Below are 19768 nucleotides of genomic sequence, written 5' to 3' on the forward strand. Positions count from 1 at the left end.
TCCCTCTTCTTAAAACTACTAAAAGAAACTGCCTTGAAAGCAAATAATCCCCGTCTGGTCTCCCCCTTGTTAAATGTAAAATCCAAAGGAGCTTGGAGGAATTATGGAGAAATCAGCCTCCCTCAGTAATGTGTAAAGTCCTCCAAGAAAAGGAGAAGTCCTTCTTGTATTTCCCCTTGTATCAGTCACCTGTGCTACAATAATGGTAAGTAACAAACTGACCCAAATGTGCCTTACAACAGACCTGTAGATTGGCTATAGTTCAGCTGAGGTAGGATGGACTCCAGGCTCAAGGTGTGTCTCTAGCTTGGATTCAGGCCTCTTCCCACATATCTCCACATTCTCCTTGGACCAGTGGCTACCCAGGATAGGCTGTTCTCGTAGCAGTCACAGGAACACAAGAGGGTAGTAAACCCAACCATGTGAGCATGTATAAAGCCCATGGTTCTGTCACAGCTGTTAACGTTTCATTGACCAAAACAAACCACATGGCCAAGTCCAAAGTCAGTAAGTAAGGACATACACTTAGCCACCATGAAGCCAGGGTAAGCATGTGTATCTATAAGGAAGGAAATGAAGTATTACAAGCTGTGCCCTACCTTAGCCCCTAAATGGAAGGGAGTTTCTCTGGTTGGAGCTGGAAGATTGCTTTAGTAATAGGGAATGTTTCTCTTTTGCTCGTTCAGGGAAAAAACACCTATTTGCTCACCTGAGCAGCTTTATTCCATCTATTAAGGTCAGTGGGGATTGACTGCTTTCATGGATCTTTAGACAATTCAGTTAAGTTAAAAAGAAAGGAAACATGTTCTTCTGTGGCCTCTAAAAAGCCTGGAGCTGTACTGTCTGATATGGTATCATTAGCCATTTTGGCTACCTGAATTTGCAGTTTTCAAAATGAAATAAAACGTAAAATTCAACTGCTCATTCACACTAGCCCCATTTAAAAAGCTCAGTAGTCACCTGTGGCTTGTGGCTACCACACTGGGTGGTGCAGCTCTATTAACCCCTTATCACCTTCACAGCACATATCTCACCTAAAATCATCTTATAGGGCGCCTGGGTGGCTCAGTCAGTTAAGCGTCTGCCTTTGGCTCAGGTCATGATCTTGGGTCCTGGGATCAAGTCCCACATCGGGCTCCCTGCTCAGAGGGGAGTGTGCTTCTCCCTCTGCCCTCTCCCCTTGCCTGTGCTCTCTCTCTCTCTCTCTCACTCTCTCGCTCTGTTTCTCTCTCTCTCTCAAATAAAATCTTTTAAAAATAATGAAATCAAAGATAAATAAAATCATCTTACATATTTACACACCTGTTTATTTTCCCCGCTCTATCTCCCTCCCTCCCTCCCTCTCCCTCCCTCCCTCTCCCTCTCTCTTAGTCTCCCTCTCCCCTCCTCCTTCTCTTTCTCTGGTAGACTGAATAATGATCCCCTAGAGATATATTAACATAATTCCCAGAAGTTATAAATGTTACCTGTCATGAAAAAAGGACACTTTGCGGATTTGATTCAGTTAAGAATCTCGAGTTGGGGACATTTTCCTGGATTATCTAGGTGGACCCACTATTATCACAAGGCTCCCTATAAGAGGGAGGCCGGAGAATCAGTGTCGGACAACAGGTGAAGTGATGACTGTCTCTCTGCTTCCAAGAAATTTGAAGATGTTATATTTCTGGCTTTGAAGTTAAAAAAAAAAAAAAGGTCTGTAAGCCATAGCATATAGGCATCCTTTAATAGATTCTTCCCTGGAGCCTCCAGTAGGAACAGAGGCCTGTGGACCCATTTTAGACTCCTGACTTTTGACCTCCATAATTTAACAAGTTTGTGTTGCTTTAAGCCACTGAGTGTGTGGTAACTTGTTACACCAGCAGTAGGAAACAAATTCATTCCCCATTAGCATGTTGGATCTATGCAGGAGGACCTTTTTCTGTCTCATTCACTGCTGTATCTACAGCACCAAGCATAGCACCTCTCAAAGAGGTGGTACTCCTAATTATTTGAGAATTAATGATTTTATGGATCAAAGGCTGACATGAGCTCCAAAAGGCCCTTCTCATACAAGATAACTTCTATGATCATGTGCCACGTATCCCCACTCTCCACCATTGGATGTCATCATTTTTCCATCTTATTTCCAGAAAATCACTACTGGGAGACATTGGATCAGAGGAGAACATACTGAATGCGAAGTCATCAAAATTAATTTATCAGTTAAGTGAATATCAAACTACATCCATACAGAGCAAAGAAGAGTAAAGATTTTGAAACACAAGAGGGAAGAAGAGGAAGCTAGGAAGATATGGCCGAATGCTTTGTAATAGGCGTATCAATACCAATTAGAAGGTGTCATGCACTTTGAGGCTGCAATTCACCTTCATACTGTTTTAGCTTCCTTGAACTTCAACCACTCATATTAAAGGAGCAGGCAGATATCAATCCCATCAGTTTACAGAAACTGAAGCTCAGCCCAGAATGGTTAAAATCACAGTTCATATAATCCTTGTCTACAGAATCAGAGAGACTCACATTTCTGAACTTAGAAACGGCCTCTTACTGAAGAGCAGCGTGCCTCTAGTGCGGTGGTGGGAAGCAGAGACACATACTGGTGGGAAGAAAATATAAAGTGTAGTGCATATATTTAGCCAATAAAAATAAATGGTTATATTTCAAATGGTTATGTAAGTCACTACATCATAGCCTTGATTTTGCTTCTTTCCCTGGGAAGCCTAAAATATTTACTATCTTGCCCTTTAAGTAAAAGTCTGCCAGTTCCTTTTCGAGATGAAAAGTGAGCCACAGGTACTTGCTGTTCTTGCCTCAGCCCTACCAGGGAAATGAAGAGTGAAGGCCTGTAGCAGTACATCCCTCTTTGATTTTTTTTCTTTCTTTTCCTTTTTTTTTAATTAGTCACCATACAGCACATCCTTAGTTTTTGATGTAGTGTTCCATGATTCATTGTTTGCGTATGACACCCAGTGCTCCATGCAATACGTGCCCTCCTTACTACCCATCACCAGCCTATCCCAGTCCCCCACCCCCTCCCCTCTGAAGCCCGCAGTTTGTTTCCCAGAGTCCATAGTCTCTCATGCTTCATTCCCCCTTCTGATTACCCCCCCTTCCTTCTTCCCTTCCTTCTCCTGATGTCCTCCGTGCTATTCCTGATGTTCCACATATGAGTGAAACCATATGATAACTGTCTTTCTCTGCTTGACTTATTTCACTTAGCATACTTTTTTATGATTCAGCTCCTTCTTCCTTCATCCAAGGAAAGTTTTCATCTTTCTTCAGGGAAGGACAAACAGATCTAAAGAAGTGTTTGGATCTTCCTTTTATGGCCATATAATGAATCACCACAAACTTAGTTTCAAAACCACCAATCATTTTATCGCCATCATCTCATAGTTACAGAGCTTGATTAGGCGAAGCTAGGTGGTACCTACTAGGGGTCTCTCAATCTGGTGGTAGCTGTGGCTCAATCCATGTCAGACGCATCCTCTCAGATGTCTAGCACCTAAACTGGAAGACTTAACCAGCTTAGGAATGGACCAGCTGGGACACCTCTTTTCTCTGTGGACTCTCTCTAGCACTGCGGTTCCAGGTCAGCCATGCTTCTGACATGGTTGCTCAGGGTTCCAAAGGTATGAATCCAGAGGGAGAGTAGGCCAGTGAAAATTGCACTGCCTTTTTGCCCTTTACAACATAGCCTTGGTAGTCACGCAGTATTTTCTTTGGCTGCCATATCAAATTACCACAGATTTACCAGTTTAAAGAGCACACATTGATTATTCCACAGTATTGTAGGTCAGATGTCCAGGTGTGCATGGCTGGTTCCTCTGCTCTTGGTCCCACCAGCAGTGCACGACACTTCCGATTTCTTTACATCCTCACCAACACATGTACTCTCTGGGTCTTTTTTAAAATGATTACAGTTAACCTCATGAGTGTGAAATTGTTTCCCATTGTAGTTTGGATTTGCATTTCCCTAATGAGTAACGATGATGAGCATCTTTTCATGTGCCTATTTTCCATCTGCGTATCTCCTTTGGAGAAGAGTTGTTTATATGTTCTGGATCCTAGACCTGTATCAGATAAATGATTGGCAAATATTTTCTTTCACTCTATGGGTTGTTTTTTTCACTTTTCTTTTTTTTTCCAGCTTTACTCAGATGTATTTGGTATATAACATTGCGTAAGGGGTACAATCTGATAATTTGATAGATACACACGTTTTGTGAAATGATTACCACCATAGGGTTAACACACCTATCATTGCACATAGCTACCCTTTTGGTATGTGTGGTGAGAATATTTAAGATATACTGTCTTAGCAACTTTCCAGCGTACAATACAGTATTAACTATAGTCGTCCTGATGGACATTATGTCCTCAGAACTCATTTGTCTTTTAACTGGACATTTGTACTCTTTGACCACTTCATCCATTTTCTTTACCCATTTATCAATTGATAGAGTGTTTCCATGTCTTGGCTATTGTAAATAATACTGCAGTTAACGTGGGAACGCAGGTATCTGTTTGACTTTGTGATTTTATTTCCTTCGGATATACACGCAGAAGTAGAATTCCTTGATAATATGTTAGTTCTATTTTTAATTTATCAAGGAACCTCCACACTGTTTCAGTAGTGGCCTTACCAATTTACAGTTCTACCCCCTGTTCACAAGGGTTCCCTTTTCTCTATATCCTCGCCAGAATGTGCTGCGACTGGTCTTTTTGGTAATTTAGCCATTTTAACGGATGTGAAGTGATAGCTCGTTGTGGTTTTGATTTGCATTTCCTGATGATCAGTGATGTCGAGCATCTTTTCATGTGCTGTTGGCCATTTGCATATCTTCTTTGGCAAAATGTCTCTTCAGGTCCTCGGCCCATATTTAGTTTGATTATTTGTTTTTTGCTACAGAGTTATAGGAAATCTTTATGTATTTTGGACATTAAGCCCTGATCAGATAGATGGTTTGTAGATTATTTTCTCCCATTTCATAGGTTGATTTTTGATTTTGTTGTCAGGGTTTTTTTTTGATGTGCAAAAACTTTTATTTTGACATAGTCTTGTTAATTTTTGTTTGTTTGTGCTTTAGGTGTCTTATCCAAAAATTCATTGCCAAGACCCACATCAAGGAGCTTTTTTCCTGTTTTCTTCAGAAGCTTCATGATTTTCAGGCCTTACATGTAAGTCTCTCATCCATTTGAGTTAATTTTTCTACCTGGCTTATTACAGGGGTCCAGTTTCATTCTTTGGCATGTCGATATCCAGTTTTCCCAACACCATTTATTGAAGAGGCTATATTTTCCCCCCTTGAGTATTTTTGGCTCCCTTGCCAAATATTAATTGACCATACATGTGTGGGCTTATTTCTGGGATGTCAATTTTGTTTCATTGATCTGTGTGTCTTTTTTATGCCAGTACCATACTATATTGATTGTTATTGGTTTGTAGTATAGTTGAAATCAGTTAGTGTGATGTCTGTAGTTTCTTTGTTCCTTCTCAGGATTGCTTTTGCAATTCAGGGTCTTTTCTGGCTCCATACAAATTTTAGGATTTTATTCTATTTTTGTAAAATACGCCATTGGAATTTTGATAGGGGTTGCAATGAATCTATAGGTGGCTTTGGGTAGTATTGACATTTTAATAATATTAAGTTTCTGGGGGGCGCCTGGGTGTCTCAGTCGGTTAAATGTCTGCCTTCGGCTCAGGTCGTGCTCCTGGGGTCCTGGGATCGAGCCCCGCATGGGGTTCCCTGCTCAGCTGGGAGCCTGCTTCTCCCTCTGCCTCTCCTTCCTGCTCGTGCTCTCTCTCAAATAAAAATATTGGGTTTTTTTTTAAAGATTTTAAGGTTTCTGATCCATGAACACAGGATATCTTCCCATTTGTGTCTTCAGTTTCTTTTATCAGCGTCTTATAGTATTCAGTGTACAGATTTTTCATCTCCTTGGTTCAGTTTCTAAGTGTTTTATTGTTTTTGATGCTATTGGTTTTCTCACTTTCTTGATGGTCTCCTTTGAAGCACAAAAGCTTTTAAAGTCCAATTGTCTGTTTTCCTTTGGTTGCTTGGGTTTTCAGGTCATACCTAAAAAATGATTGCCTGATCCAAGGTAATGAAGATTTATGTTTTCTTTGAAGATTTTTATAGGTTTACCTCTTAAAGTCTTTGATCCATTTGAGTAAATTTGTATATATGGTGTGCATTAAGGATCCAACTTCACTTTTTTTTTTTGCCTGTGTATATTCAGTTATTCCATCACCATTTGTGGAAAGGCCACCTTTCCCCCATTGAATGGTCTTAGTGGCCTTGTCACAAATCAGTTGATCACAGATGTACAGGTTTATTTCTGGGTTCTATTGGTCTATGTCTATCCTCACATCGGCTCTTCTGTCTTTATTGTAGGTTTGTAGTAAGATTGGAAATTGGGAATTTTGAGTCCTCCGACATTCCTCTCTTTCACGGTTGCTTTTTAGCTTATCTAGGTTCCTTACATTTCCTTGTGAATTTCAAGATTAGCTTATTGATTTCTGCGGAAGAAGAATGGCAGTTGGAATTTTGATAGGCATTTAATCTGTAGGTCAGTATTGGGAGTATTGCCATCTGAACAATATGAAGTTTTCCATTTTGTGAAATTAAACCATTTTAAGGCATCATTTTAAAGGGTGCTGCTGAACTGTGTGTTTAGTCCTCCAGAATATTGATTCTAATCATAAATTGGGGTCCCTTTTATCTATAGTTAACTGTGTATTCTGTCTGTTGCTGTGAATATAGTAAGATTTTATAGTGCAGTGGCTGCTTAATCTGTGGAGTAACATAAAATTTAAAACTCTGATGTATTGGTGGTGGGAATGAAACATAGAACAACTACTATGGAGGGAAAATTTACACGTTATCATGGGGTATTTTTTTCCCCACCCAGGCCAGGCCAGCAAACTTCTTTTCTCGCTCCCTCTTCTCAGTCCTTTAACTGAGGAGGTAGTCCTTTGAGAGTCCTAACTTGATGTATGTGTGTGTATTTCATTTCCATCTGCCAGACTATAAAAGCCTACAGCCTTGTCTGTTATCCCCAAGAAGGCACTAAAAACCAATCTGCTAGGTTAATAAGACTAACATCCATCCCCTCTTTACCTAGGGCACCTTCAGCTTCAGTTCAGGTACTTAGACTCTGGTTTTCAATTTTCTTTTGGATTTTTCCCCCTTGAGGATTGCCCCTATTTTGCTGTTATAAGCTCAAATACCCAATTAAAAAAATATTGCCTCCCCCTTTACAAACATTTTTTAAGTGCTTTATGGCAGTATGATTTTTCCAGTTACCTAGTACAACACAAAATTTTTAAATTACCTAAAATAAACATATTTTAGATTGTAGACATAAGCAGAGTAAATAAATCTGATTGACAGATTTTATTTTTCTTATGCTATTTATTTCCTATTTTTTTCCCACAGTTGTTTTTGAACGGTATATACAGATCTTACTTTTTTGTCCACCACAATAAATTCTTAATGGTGGCCTCTTGCCTACTTAACAAGAAGTTCAGTGAATTGGCAAAATGTACTGTTTTTCCTGTAAAATTCTCTGAAATTAACTCTTTTTGGCTATGTGTATATTTTAAGTGGAAAATGGCAGGGTTTTTAACCCAGAGCTCTGCTTATAGTAATAAAAATTTGGATTAAAAACATATCAAAGGTTTCAATTAAAAACCACATGGAAGTTCTTCTGCTCAAAGTTCCTTTCCCAGCTGGTTTTCAAACAGTAAAAGAGATATTGACCATGGGGAAATGAAGGACACTATCTAAAGAAGAACAAAGTCCTTAAGACAAATCTCATCCATTTTATGTAAAATCGGTCAATCAAAAGAGATGAAATTGAGCTTAGCAGAGTCACAAATACTTAAGATTTTGGCTTTAGCTCCTTACTGAGCACCTCAGCTTTTGATCATACTCTTAAAAATTGGTAACTGTGTTTAGACGTGGTAAAAAAAACAAAGGAATTCAAGTAGAAAATATATTTTTATTAAGTTTTTTAATTGTCATTCCAGTTAACATACACTGTTATATTAGTTTCAGGTGTACAAGAAAGTGACTCACCAACTCTGTGTTACTCAGTGCTCACCATGATAGGTGTGCTCTCAATCCCCTTCACCTATTTGACCCACCCCCACGCACATCCCCTCTGATCACCACAAATTTCCCACCGGTCATTTTTTTTTAATGCCAACTTAGAAAAATAAACATCTTAGACATGAAAGTGGGGATGTCAGCTGAGAAGAGCCATGGAGAAAGACATCGCTAGGCCTTCACCAGTGGTGACGGTTCTTCACCTTTGAGCCAGTTACCTTCAAAGGGAGGAGACAAAGCTGTGACGTTTGGAAATGCAACAGGTCTTTGGTCCAACATTCCAGTTTTCTTCTAAATTACTGGTTGTAGCTTTATGGGTTAGTCTCATATACCAATTCAGCGAGTTAACCTTATCAGTTGGATGAAGAAAGTGATAGGGATAGCAGTATGATTTTTTTTTAACTACTCACGTACCCCCAACCCGTCATCCAAAGACCTTTACACAGCTTTACTAAAAAAAAAAAAAAAATTAAAAACCATACCACAACTATCCAATAGTAATGTATATCCAGTAGTAAAAGGGATATCTTAAATTGTGGTACACCTGTAAACAAAAGATTATGCAGCCATTAAAATTATGTTCATGCAGAATGAGGAAATGTGCTTTTATAATTTTATGTAAAAATGAATCGCTTCTCGGCCTTTTGGCTAAGATCAAGTGTAGTATAATTTTATGTAAAAATGCAGAGGAGTAGCTCAGTTGTAAACAAAAGATTATGCAGCCATTAAAATTATGTACATGCAGAATAAGGAAATGTGCTTTTATAATTTTATGTAAAAATGGAGTAGCTCAGTTTTCCTAGGTCTTTTCCATATATGCAGGAGGTATACATGTCAAGAAACTTCTATTTCTGTTAATCTTTTTATTGCAGGGGAGTTTCAAACAAAGAACGTAGAAGGGGAGAGAGAAAATTGAGCCATGATACCCACGCCAAAGCCTGCAGATGGGATCCCGAAAAACTGGCAGAAGCTGGCGAAAGGTAAGATTTCTCAGCATAGTCCAGTTTTCCCAGATCTCTCTCTATAGGACCCAGTCAAAAGAGGAAGGTAAAAATATCACTTTGTCCTTTTCAAAATTTAGATTAGATTAGCAAGAGAAAATATTTACTAGTTCTTGGGTATAACGATTCTAGCACAAATGCGTGATTAGTACTCCTTTTTATGGATCCTCTTTCTCCCAGAGGTGGTCATAAGGAGGAGAAGCAGAGGTTTGATAAGGTTTTCCTTTTCTCTTGTTCTCTGTCTTCAGAGCTTGGCTTCACGACCAGTCCTCCTCTGCTAGCAGAGGCTGCATGGACCAGCATGCATCTGATGAACAGCCAAATAGACTGTGGATCCCAGAAGCAGCGTTAGCTCTGATCACACTAGTTCACGGGGGAGTTTGTCAAAGGCGGTCGCAGTTCATAAGGGGCCTTTTCTCATCTCAACCTTCATTGTCTCATTAGTGCTGGAAAAGTCACATTCTAGTAGCTCCTGCCTTGTGTCAGAGATGATTAGCAGGTCTGTGACTGGAGGCTTCTCATATTCTTGGGGGTACCAGAGATACCATTTGCACCAGAGCATTCATACTACCCGGACAACGAAAGTCTTTCTTTGCTTTCCTAGGCCAACTCTGGGAGTGCACTTTTCAGATCTTGTGTGGGCTGTGTGTTTTACACTTTCCGGGCACTCCTCTTGCATCCCTGGCTAAGCCATAAAAAGGCTCACTGGTTGGAGTTGCTTTGGAGATTAGTAAGATCCTACACATCTGTGGCCACACGGTTGATCCCTTGAATTGGCAAAGCTTCTATATTTGAAAACATTTTAGAGACCCATCATCCCAAACAATCGTCTTATTGGTACCTGTGGAAACACCAAGTTGAAAAGATGTAAAGGACTCTAACACCTAGCCTTAGGGACTCCTGTAGCAAGATGAAATTGCAAAGCCTTTTCCCCCCTCCATTTTCAGAGGACAGTACCAAGTTTAGTGTATAGTTAGAATGGTGGGTACTCACAGGGCCCTTGACTGGCTGCTGAGTGGTGTTCTTCCTGCCCAAAATTAGAATGCAGTTAACAAACATGCCAGATGGCCCCCTGGGGGAAACGTCCCTTGCAGAGGCAACAGATGATCTGTACAATTTCTCCCAGGGCCTCCTACAAATGCTCAGGAATGGTTCAGTTGGAAGCCAATGTTCAGGAACTCATGAAATCGATAGTAGAGGCTTTTCCCCATAAGGTGAATCGATCTGTTGTTGGATTGTAGGCTCAAAAAAAGGGGAGCATTTGGAGGCCTGCGTGCAGTACTTTATACAGACTTCACAAAGGCACGATAGAGTAGACCCTGAAGCCCCCGCTAAGGAACCCGCACTGAAAAAGAAGGAAGTATTTAAATAGTAAGTACCCTCGACTTCTGATAGGAGTTTGGGGGTATATTTACCTAAGAGAAAACTTAGATGTTTCCCCCTTTTTGATGTTTTTTGGTGTAGATTTTGTACCCCATCTTCTCTAAGACCTAAAGGCCATTTTTTTAAGATGCAAAGGAGGTATTTAAAAATCTGAGGTGTCTTCTCCACGTTTCTCACTAAAAAGCCTTAGCCTCCTGAGCAGGTAAACTTGTAACAACTGCCAGAAACACAACTCGCAGCCAGCTATCCTTTTATAATCAAGTCGATTTTGTATTACAGATATCTCTGCTTTTTGAAGTGTCATGTCACTTCACTTTTCTGAAAGACCCACATTAGCACCTGTTTTTACTAACCACAAGAAATCTGAATTTTCACTTTTACCAAAAGAAGACAAAAAGCAAAAGAGCGTTCCGCATGTATTTTGTAGCAAGCTGTTAGAGCACCTCGGGCAGCAAGAGTGGCTCCGCCAAGCTCCTTTCCCCAGAACTGCACTCACCTTCTTGCCATCATAGCTTTGAACTGGGTCTGTGAGCATCTGTGCTTTATCTCCATCTATTTTGTGCCTGCGTTCCCAGAAACACCTAAGAGAGGTTACGTGGGGGGTCTGGAGATACTCAAAAATTTTTCCATATAAATTAGAAAAGTTTTCACAGGAACGCTATTTTCAGACAGCAGTGTAAACCTGTATTGTACCTGACTCATGGCTAAAATTTTAGAACATTAACTCTAAGGTTTCTGCCGGCATCGGTCTGTATGTTTATGTGTCTCTGTATGTTGTAGATGAGTGATAGTTTCCCACCTCTAGATGGAATTGTTTACTGTGTAAAAGAGCTCGATTTAATTGGCTTAAGGAAAAACAGGCACTTATATGAACTAAGCATTTCTGAACTCTCAGAAATACAGTAACTAATCCAAAAAGATTGTTGTTTTAATTAAAATAGGAATGTCTTCAGCGTTATCGGCTTTAAATATAAAGCAGACATGCAACGTTTATGTGAGCTTAGTAGTCCTAAGTTTGTGTTACCTCTGTTGCAAAATTTATCAGAGAAAAATACCTTAAGATGATGGCTAGGTGGCTAATGTTCTGGGAAATTTTATGGAGTAACCTAAACATAATGTTGGGAGCAAGTGATGTAGAAAGATGTGAATGAGATAAGAGGTTTTTTGGTGAACTTTTCAGTAGGAGTTATGGTATGTCTAGTAAAAGCTTCTCAAATCTTTTTGGTACCTTCCACCCTCAGAGTTTTGCTGTGTTAAGTTAAATGATAGAAATTTATTCCTGAATATTTAGATCACTTCCAAATACAATAAAATATTGAATATTCATTACCTAACATAGTTTGAGTTTGTTAGTAAATAGGAATTGTCCCACATTGGGAAATTGTACTATAAAAAGGCTTGTTTCTAGAAGTTATGAAACGAATTCATAAATTTGCCAATCTATAGAATGCTAGTGTCAAAGTGGTTTGGGCTAAGAAAAGGTATGGAGATGCATTTTGTTAAGGAAAATGAAAGTAAAGCTGGTTATTTCAGAAAGGCAAAGAGGAGAATGAAGTATAAACTCAATGGATATAAAAAGCTGGAAAGAGAAAATCTTACTTTATGAAGTTAAGATGGCTAAAATTGGATTATTAAAATAAGCTTTAATATCAATAGTGTACTTATGTAAAACTAAAACTTAGCTTTCTTGGGGTGCCTGGGTGGCTCAGTCGTTAAGCGTCTGCCTTCGGCTCAGGGCGTGATCCCAGAGTGCTGGGATCAAGCCCCGCATTGGGCTCCCTGCTCTGCTGGGAGCCTGCTTCTTCCTCTCCCACTCCCCCTGCTTGTGTTCCCTCTCTCGCTGGCTGTGTCTCTCTCCGTCAAATAAATAAAATCTTCAAAAAATAAAATAAAAAAACTTAGCTTCTTTCATCTGCTAAAGGGAAAAAGTGTTTGTTTTGGACTTCTGGATTACTTAAAAGGTAAAGAAAAGCATTTATAATATTCATAGGAAACAAAGATTTTGTATATTAATTAGGTCTTTGATTTTTTTCAGAAAATGAACTTGTTCAGTATTAAAAGAGCTAAAGTTTTGCTCACAGCTATGGTTAAACAGATAATTAGCATTTCGTAATGATCTGTGATTCTATTCAGCCCAATGTCCAAAACTTTTGATAGTTTTGACAACATTCCCCAAATCAAATACTAACTGCAATCTTTTTGACGAGGAAGGAACTGCCAGAGGGCTGCTGGAACATCTCAAAAGATTTGTTCTCTCTCCTTAGAGAGATATTAATAATTCTAGTTACCATCTTAAAATGCATGTCGCAGAAATAACCAAGTCTTCCTTTCAATAATGATCTCTCATCAGATCTTTAACCAAGGCCATTTTAAAATCTTTTGTCCTTTCTGGACGGTTTTATTTTATCCTGATGCTTTTGCAAAAGTGCTTCATCTTCAGAGATTAATGGAAAGGACTCTGACAAGTCAAGAATTAATTACATGGGACTGAATGAACCAATGACAATGATTAAAGAAAAAAGGCATAAAAATTTTATAAAATAAGAATCAACAATGTTTTGTTTTATCCAGATTTAAGAATATCTTTTCTCTTAAGCCATCTATGACTTACAGCACAAAAAATTATATCTGTGATGTATCACAAAAAGTATACCTTTTTGTGAACAACGATGATACAATTACTTTTTTCCCTATCTGATCCCTCCAGAATTCAGAAACTGTTAGTATTCTTATTTTCACGGCAAAATCATTATTTAAGTTCAGAAAGAATCTGTTTTCCTCATAACAGTACAAAATCGGAAACACTGGTGGTACTACCAAGGCTTTGACTGGAATGTCTTGAGAATGGTGTGCATAGACTCAGATGTGACCAGACAATTTTAAGGAACAAAGTCTGACTTTATGGAGACAACAAAGACCCTTGGAAAAGCCACCTGGTGCTGTACTTACAGGGTTCCCTGCAGCCTAACCAGGTAAGTAAAGAGGGTCGCTTCCTGCAGGAAACTCAGGATATTTGGGGGACCTCAAGAAGAGAGGAGTCTACCCAGATCTGTAGATATTGCAGGTGAAGTCTAAATACTTGAAGAGGCTTTTAAAAGTCCAATCTGAGATTTCCTATGAAAAGAGCCTATATGATTACTCACTATTCTTATTGTACCTGTGTAAATAAGCAGGCCAATTTATTGAGACTAGATTTATTTTTCAAACAAATTAATCTTGCTTTATGTCTGATAGATATGTTTCAGTAGTAACCGTAAGATACAGTTGTGTATCAAATTCTAGTTCTGTTAATTATCTTTGAGATTTTTTACCTGTAAACTAGACTGGATCCTGAATTCTAGTTTCCTCCAATATCTGACTACAACTCTCCAAATTTTTCCCATACTTTTGACTACTTTTCCAAGAAATCACCACAACAATTCATATTTAGAAAATCTTTATGCCTGTTGCTATGTGGGCCACTCAGAAAGTTTACCTGCACACTTGAGGACCTCATCAGAGACATTTGAACTGCAAAAGACGCTGCAGCCCCCAACATCTAGAAATCTTTCTTAACAGGCTGCGTGCCATCAGGACTCAGACAGGGCTTATCATCTTGCTCCAGTGATTAAACTCTGTATTTGCTTTGTTTCCAGAGAAATGTCTTGCACCTGATTGCTTATGCCATCTAGCCCAACTTTGGGAGCCCACCTGTATCACTGCCTCCTGACAAGAGACACTGTTTAAATGAACTGGCCTATTCTCAAGATTAAGAGACTGGTCCAGTGAGATGGGGAGCAGAATGTGTACCCCAGAATGTGCTGCTTTGGCATAAGGAATATTTTAGGCTATTTTTAAGAAATAATAGCAGACAAGGGGGGGGCGCCTGGGTGGCTCAGTCACTTGAGCGTCCCACTCTTGGTTTCAGCTCAGGTCATGATCTCACAGTCCTGAGACTGAGTCCTGTGTTGAGCTGCGTGCTCAGCAGGGAGTCTGCTTGGGATTCTCTCTCTCCTTTGCCCCTCCCCCTGCTCACATTCTCTATCAAATAAATAAATAAATCTTGAAGGAAAGAAATAGCCAACAAGGGAAAAGCTCTGAAAACTAAATAGAACTTATCCTTCTGTAAGAGAAGGATGATTAAATCTCTAGAAACTTATCAATGGAATTAAATTTTCATACCAACCCCGAAAATGCAGACAACAAAAGGAAGTTTCTCGAACGATCACCATTAGTTAAAAATATGCTTAGAAAAACTATGGAAGGAAATGCAACAAAATGTTAACATTTGCCTTTGGATGATAGAACTATGGGTAGTTTTCTTTCTTGCACCCATTTTTTTTTATAATTACTCTATTGCCTTTAAATTTATGTAATCAGAAAATATGCAGTAAATGATTTTTGAAACCAAGGGCATCTATACCTTTCCTTCTCTTATACACCATGGGAATATAAAACATTTCCTGTTGAGCTGACCCTTGATTGTGACTCTCTCAACAGAAGGCCGAGTTATAACATGAGGATAGTTCACAGAGGTTTATGGTGTGTACGCTGTCCAGCTGGACAGCCAGCCGCTCTTCAGCGTTACTTCGTTCTTCTGGTAAGTACCAACTCTGGACAGCACCATGGGATCCCATCAACTATACTAACTTGAAAGCTTAGGACCAGAATATATACAAAATTGTCTTATTAATGAATATTAATTAATATGCTACAAAAGGCAAGTCATGTTAATCCAAAATCTTAAAAAGTGTTATTCACCAAGCATTCCTTATTGTCACTATCATTCCTAGAGCAAATTCATTCCAAACAGCAGGTGCCCTCCTAACCCTAAGTTGGAATAGAACCCTCGCGCCTCACATTCCTGGGTGTGCCCATAGTGATATGTTGAATGCTCTCTGAGGCCATGAGCCATGAGTGGAGATCTGGGGCTATATATTCCATTGGTAGTTATGGTATCACAAATTCTGGGAGGATCAATGCTTTCTAAAATATTTCAAGTAGGAGTCTTATAGTTGAAAACCAAGTGAAAGTTGATTTTTTAAAGGCAGTATCTTTGTCATTTTGTTTGCTTCTTTCACTGTAGCACAATTTTCTTTCACTGTTACGTATTCAACCGGTTTCAAATTTCAAGCTGTTTTAGTTTTACAGCAAGGTTATGAAAGCATCTCCTGGCTCTCCTTGGCTGAATACGCAAATTATGTTTTCACTTAAGATATTGAGACTCAACAGTGGGCATCAATATGCTACTTAGGAGTGGAAAACGTGTTTGTATTGTTTTGCTCTACTTTTAGCCCAGGCAGATATGAGTGGGAGAGTCAGGTGGCATGCCATGAATAGGACAGTTTCATTACGTTTTGAGGTTCTTAAACAAATCTATTTGGAACAGAAGCTTGAACCAACCAAAAGTCCCTAGAGCAGTCCTACAGAAAATGAATTTATTTTTCATCCAAACCTCATGGACATAAATTCATAAAATTTAAAAGTGAATATTGCCTTTGCCCCCTTAGTAAACCTCAGTAAGAAATTAAAAACAATGGAGTTTCTCCATTGCTGAGCAGTGTAATGTGCTTTTTCTCTTGAGATGATTTGAATTAGTAGAATGGTACACTGCAAATGATTGGATCACTTCATAATCCCAAAATTTGGTTTCTTTGGAGTTAACATAAATTGAATAAACTCTTAGTGAAAAATGATCTGTCTGTGATGGTTGGTCCTGACGGCACTGTGTTTGCATTACAGTGTCTTGCCATTATGTCACCTGTGGCTAGCACAGGACCCGGCATATAAAAGGCCTTGTGAAATAGATAAACTCTAACAGCCTTTTATTTTTTTAAGAAGCCGAAGTACACCAAAATGAAGATAATATTGCATTGACCAAAAGCATGGGAATCAGAAAGGAAAGCAATTCAGACCTTCTACCAAAAAAAAAAGTCATCACCTGAAATGAGAAAAGTACCTCCAAAGGCATCAGTTGTGGGTAAACCATTTACCTTTCCTTAGTTCCTTCGTTTGGAAAATGCGAATGTTCTAGGTGTAACATGTTGTAATTCTTCATGAGTTTCTTCCTTTCTACCTCCCACCCTTCCCTATGGACCACAACTTACTTGAGATAAGTGAACTGCTTTCATTCTCAGTTTCCTCTCCTAGGATCAAAGCTAATGTACTGGCTTTTTAAAAGATCACTTACATTTTAATTGTCTTTCCCATAGAGAAAATATAAAACTCTTGACCCATTCTAGTTAGGTTATAATGCAAACATCAATTTGGCTGCATACTTTTTTTGCCCTTTCTGCCCTGTCTTAGCCTGTTGTCCATAACAATAAAAGGTACTTGCAAGGCAGCTTCTCCAAGTTGTGAGCAAAGTCTGTGGTGATATTTAGAATAAAGCACAAGAGAATTTTAATTCTTATCATCAGCCTTACAACATGGTGTTTTAACAACTCACAAACCTTGGACAATCTCAATCAGTGGCTTTAACCAATCAACTTCAACTCTAAGATAGTGGCCTCTCAAGCTAAACCGAGGGTATTTCTCACCTTATTTGTGATCAGTCTAGTACCTGACAATTGCAGGTACATTGACTACACTTACTACCTTCCAGAGGAAATATTCGGAAGTCACCTGCTCTGTCTCCTTATCTGTGAGGAGCTTTTCCCTCACTTGCTTTCATAACTGTCTTTCCTCACACATTCATACAACTTTAGTGCATGAAAGAACCAACTCTGATTACAACCATAAGAAATATAGGAGCAGAGAATACAGCATAAGAAATTATGTGTAATTCCAGAGCTAATGGCTAGGTTTTTTTCAGAAATATCATAACACAGGAAGACCTTAATAGAAAGCAGAGACAAGAAGATGAGGTGAAGCAAACACCAATTAAGCAGAATGCTTCTGGAATGGGATCTACCAAATAATTTACTTTCTTAGTGACTAGTAACTAGAATTTGTAGATATTTTTAAAGAGTTCATGGTATTTGATCCTCACAGGTATTCAGGAAGGCAAACCAGGCTTATTACTATCCCACTTTCACAAATGACAAAACTAAGGCCTAGAGAGACTCAGTTATTTGTCTAAAACTACATAACCAAGAACTGATAAAAAGATCTCTGAGCTGAAAATTCCATCATCTTTTCCGTGTATAACTTCTGATTAGCCAAGAATTAACCTAAACCCCTTTTCTTAAAATCCTGTTAAAAATTGTTCTGAAGCATATTCACACACTTGATTCAGGAAGCAAAACATACTAAACATATTTTTTTTAAATGTAGATATTAAAAAGCCTGATCTGATCATGATAAAAATAGGCCATCTGCTTACTGTCACCCAGGAGAATCATTTTAGTAAAGATTAATTGTAAGAAACCATGGAGTGGAAAAAGGGTAATGAATGTTCAGGGCAGGTGCACCTCAAAACATCAAAATGTTTGTTTCAACAACCTTTGTCAATATTTAGTATTTTAAATCCCATTTTAATTATACCAGGGAAGCCTATGACAAATTATTTTTAAATGTGAATAATCTGATTATCCATTTTGAAGGCTGAGTTTATCTTGCATTGAGTTTTTCAGAAGAGCTTCACCACAACATAGTCCATTCTTCTTTAAATCTGACCTGAGTCTGTTTTGTAATTTAGAATCATCTGCATTCAGAAAGATGGCACTAACACTGGCAAGACAGTTGTATCTCACTGCTTAAAATTAGTGCTCAAACTGTTTTCATCAAGCCTAAACAGAATACCTATATGCAAGAAAATATATACATATTGCATAACTGCAGTATTTTGAAAACCCAATCACCTGAATAATTAAAGAACTTGGAGAATTCAGGGAAAATGAAAGCAGAATCACAATTCTAACATCAGAGGAGTATTTGGACCACTGAGGTCTCTTTCATACTGGAGATAGTAAGAGTCAATGAGTCGTCACATCTAAGTATCACTATTCTCCTCACTAGTTACTTTGACGTCTTGCCAAATGACCTTCCATAACCACCCTTACGTACTGAATGATGCCTGTATACCTGGGGCTGGAATTTGGAGCCAAACACTGCTTCCAACAACCTTTCCTGTCTTTTTAATTTCTCTCACACAACCGGTGATGTGGAAAACCACCTCTCACGAGTTTAACAAACAAATCCGTAATTTGTACTATTTGCCGGTTTTCATGGTTTTAATGCTCCCACCATGATCAACTTCAAGCTACCAAAGATTTAAAACTCGTTCACAAAAATTCCTGAATATTTAACAATTGATTCTACCTAGCCTGTAGGAGTCCGTCTGCTCAGGAACACCATTGACACTCCCCTATTCCAATCAAATGAATGTGTTGCAGCTCTATAAATACGCCTTTCCATTCTTTGTAACTGTAGCCTCCATATGCAATGGAGTGAACTCTTTTTCATTGTCAAATTCCTAGCCACTCTTTAATTTTCAACCTAACTGCTATTACTTCTAAATTCCTGTAACTTTCTCATCTACACATCTTGTTAACACATTGACTTAAAAGTTATTTTTGAACATGTCATAATTCCTTACAAAACAGAAGGCAAATCTATTCTTTTTAATATCACTATGGGCTAATAAAATGCTTTACAGATAATGATACTTTTTAGAATTATGGTTTGGGGGTGAGAACTGGGATTGGTTTTTCAGTGACATATAAGGCAATGAATAAATATGTGGAATCCATAAAGTTTACTTGAGAGCTTATTTGAAGACTGAAAATTAACTTTTAAATGAGTGCATAAACTAAATTTATGCTTTTTCTTTTTAATTTTCAGTAGTCACTCATGAAGTAAGATAATTAGTAGTTAATACTACTAGTATTATTCTGTTGTAATATTGCCTGGGTTCAAATACTGTGTCTACCATTTAACAGCTGAGTGATATTGGGCAAGTTACTTAAAATCTCTAAGTCACTTTCCTCAGCTGTACCTTGGACATAATAATAATACCTTTATCTTCAGATTACTGTAAGGATTGTATAAAATATGTGAAATACTTAAAATAATGCCTGACATATACTCAGCATTCAATACACATTTATTAGTAATAAGAGTAGTAATAGTAATAGAAAATAGTGCTCATCACCTAAAAGTAAATCTCAAAAAACTGTGAATAAAGTGCAAGAATAAATTAATGTTGGAGAAAATGGGGAAAAAGGGACATCAGTGATTGGAATAATTAATTACGAACATGGGATTTTATTGCAACCTAGTCCTTACAATCCTAGTATCCCCTCCTGGGTACCACTTTTTTCTTACCAAATCAATCATTCTCCGCATAACCTT

The 19768-nt window shown here is 38.4% G+C and overlaps 1 pseudogene; it reads left to right on the plus strand.

The window, feature by feature from the left end:
* The first annotated feature begins 8739 nt into the window (after positions 1-8739).
* LOC123797221 (U2 spliceosomal RNA) lies at positions 8740-8838 on the plus strand (annotated as a pseudogene).
* Positions 8839-19768: the final 10930 nt, after the last annotated feature.

Source organism: Ursus americanus, chromosome X, assembly GCF_024610735.1.
Source record: "Ursus americanus isolate L20-20 chromosome X, mUrsAme1.1.p, whole genome shotgun sequence".
Taxonomy (NCBI): Eukaryota; Metazoa; Chordata; class Mammalia; order Carnivora; family Ursidae; genus Ursus; species Ursus americanus.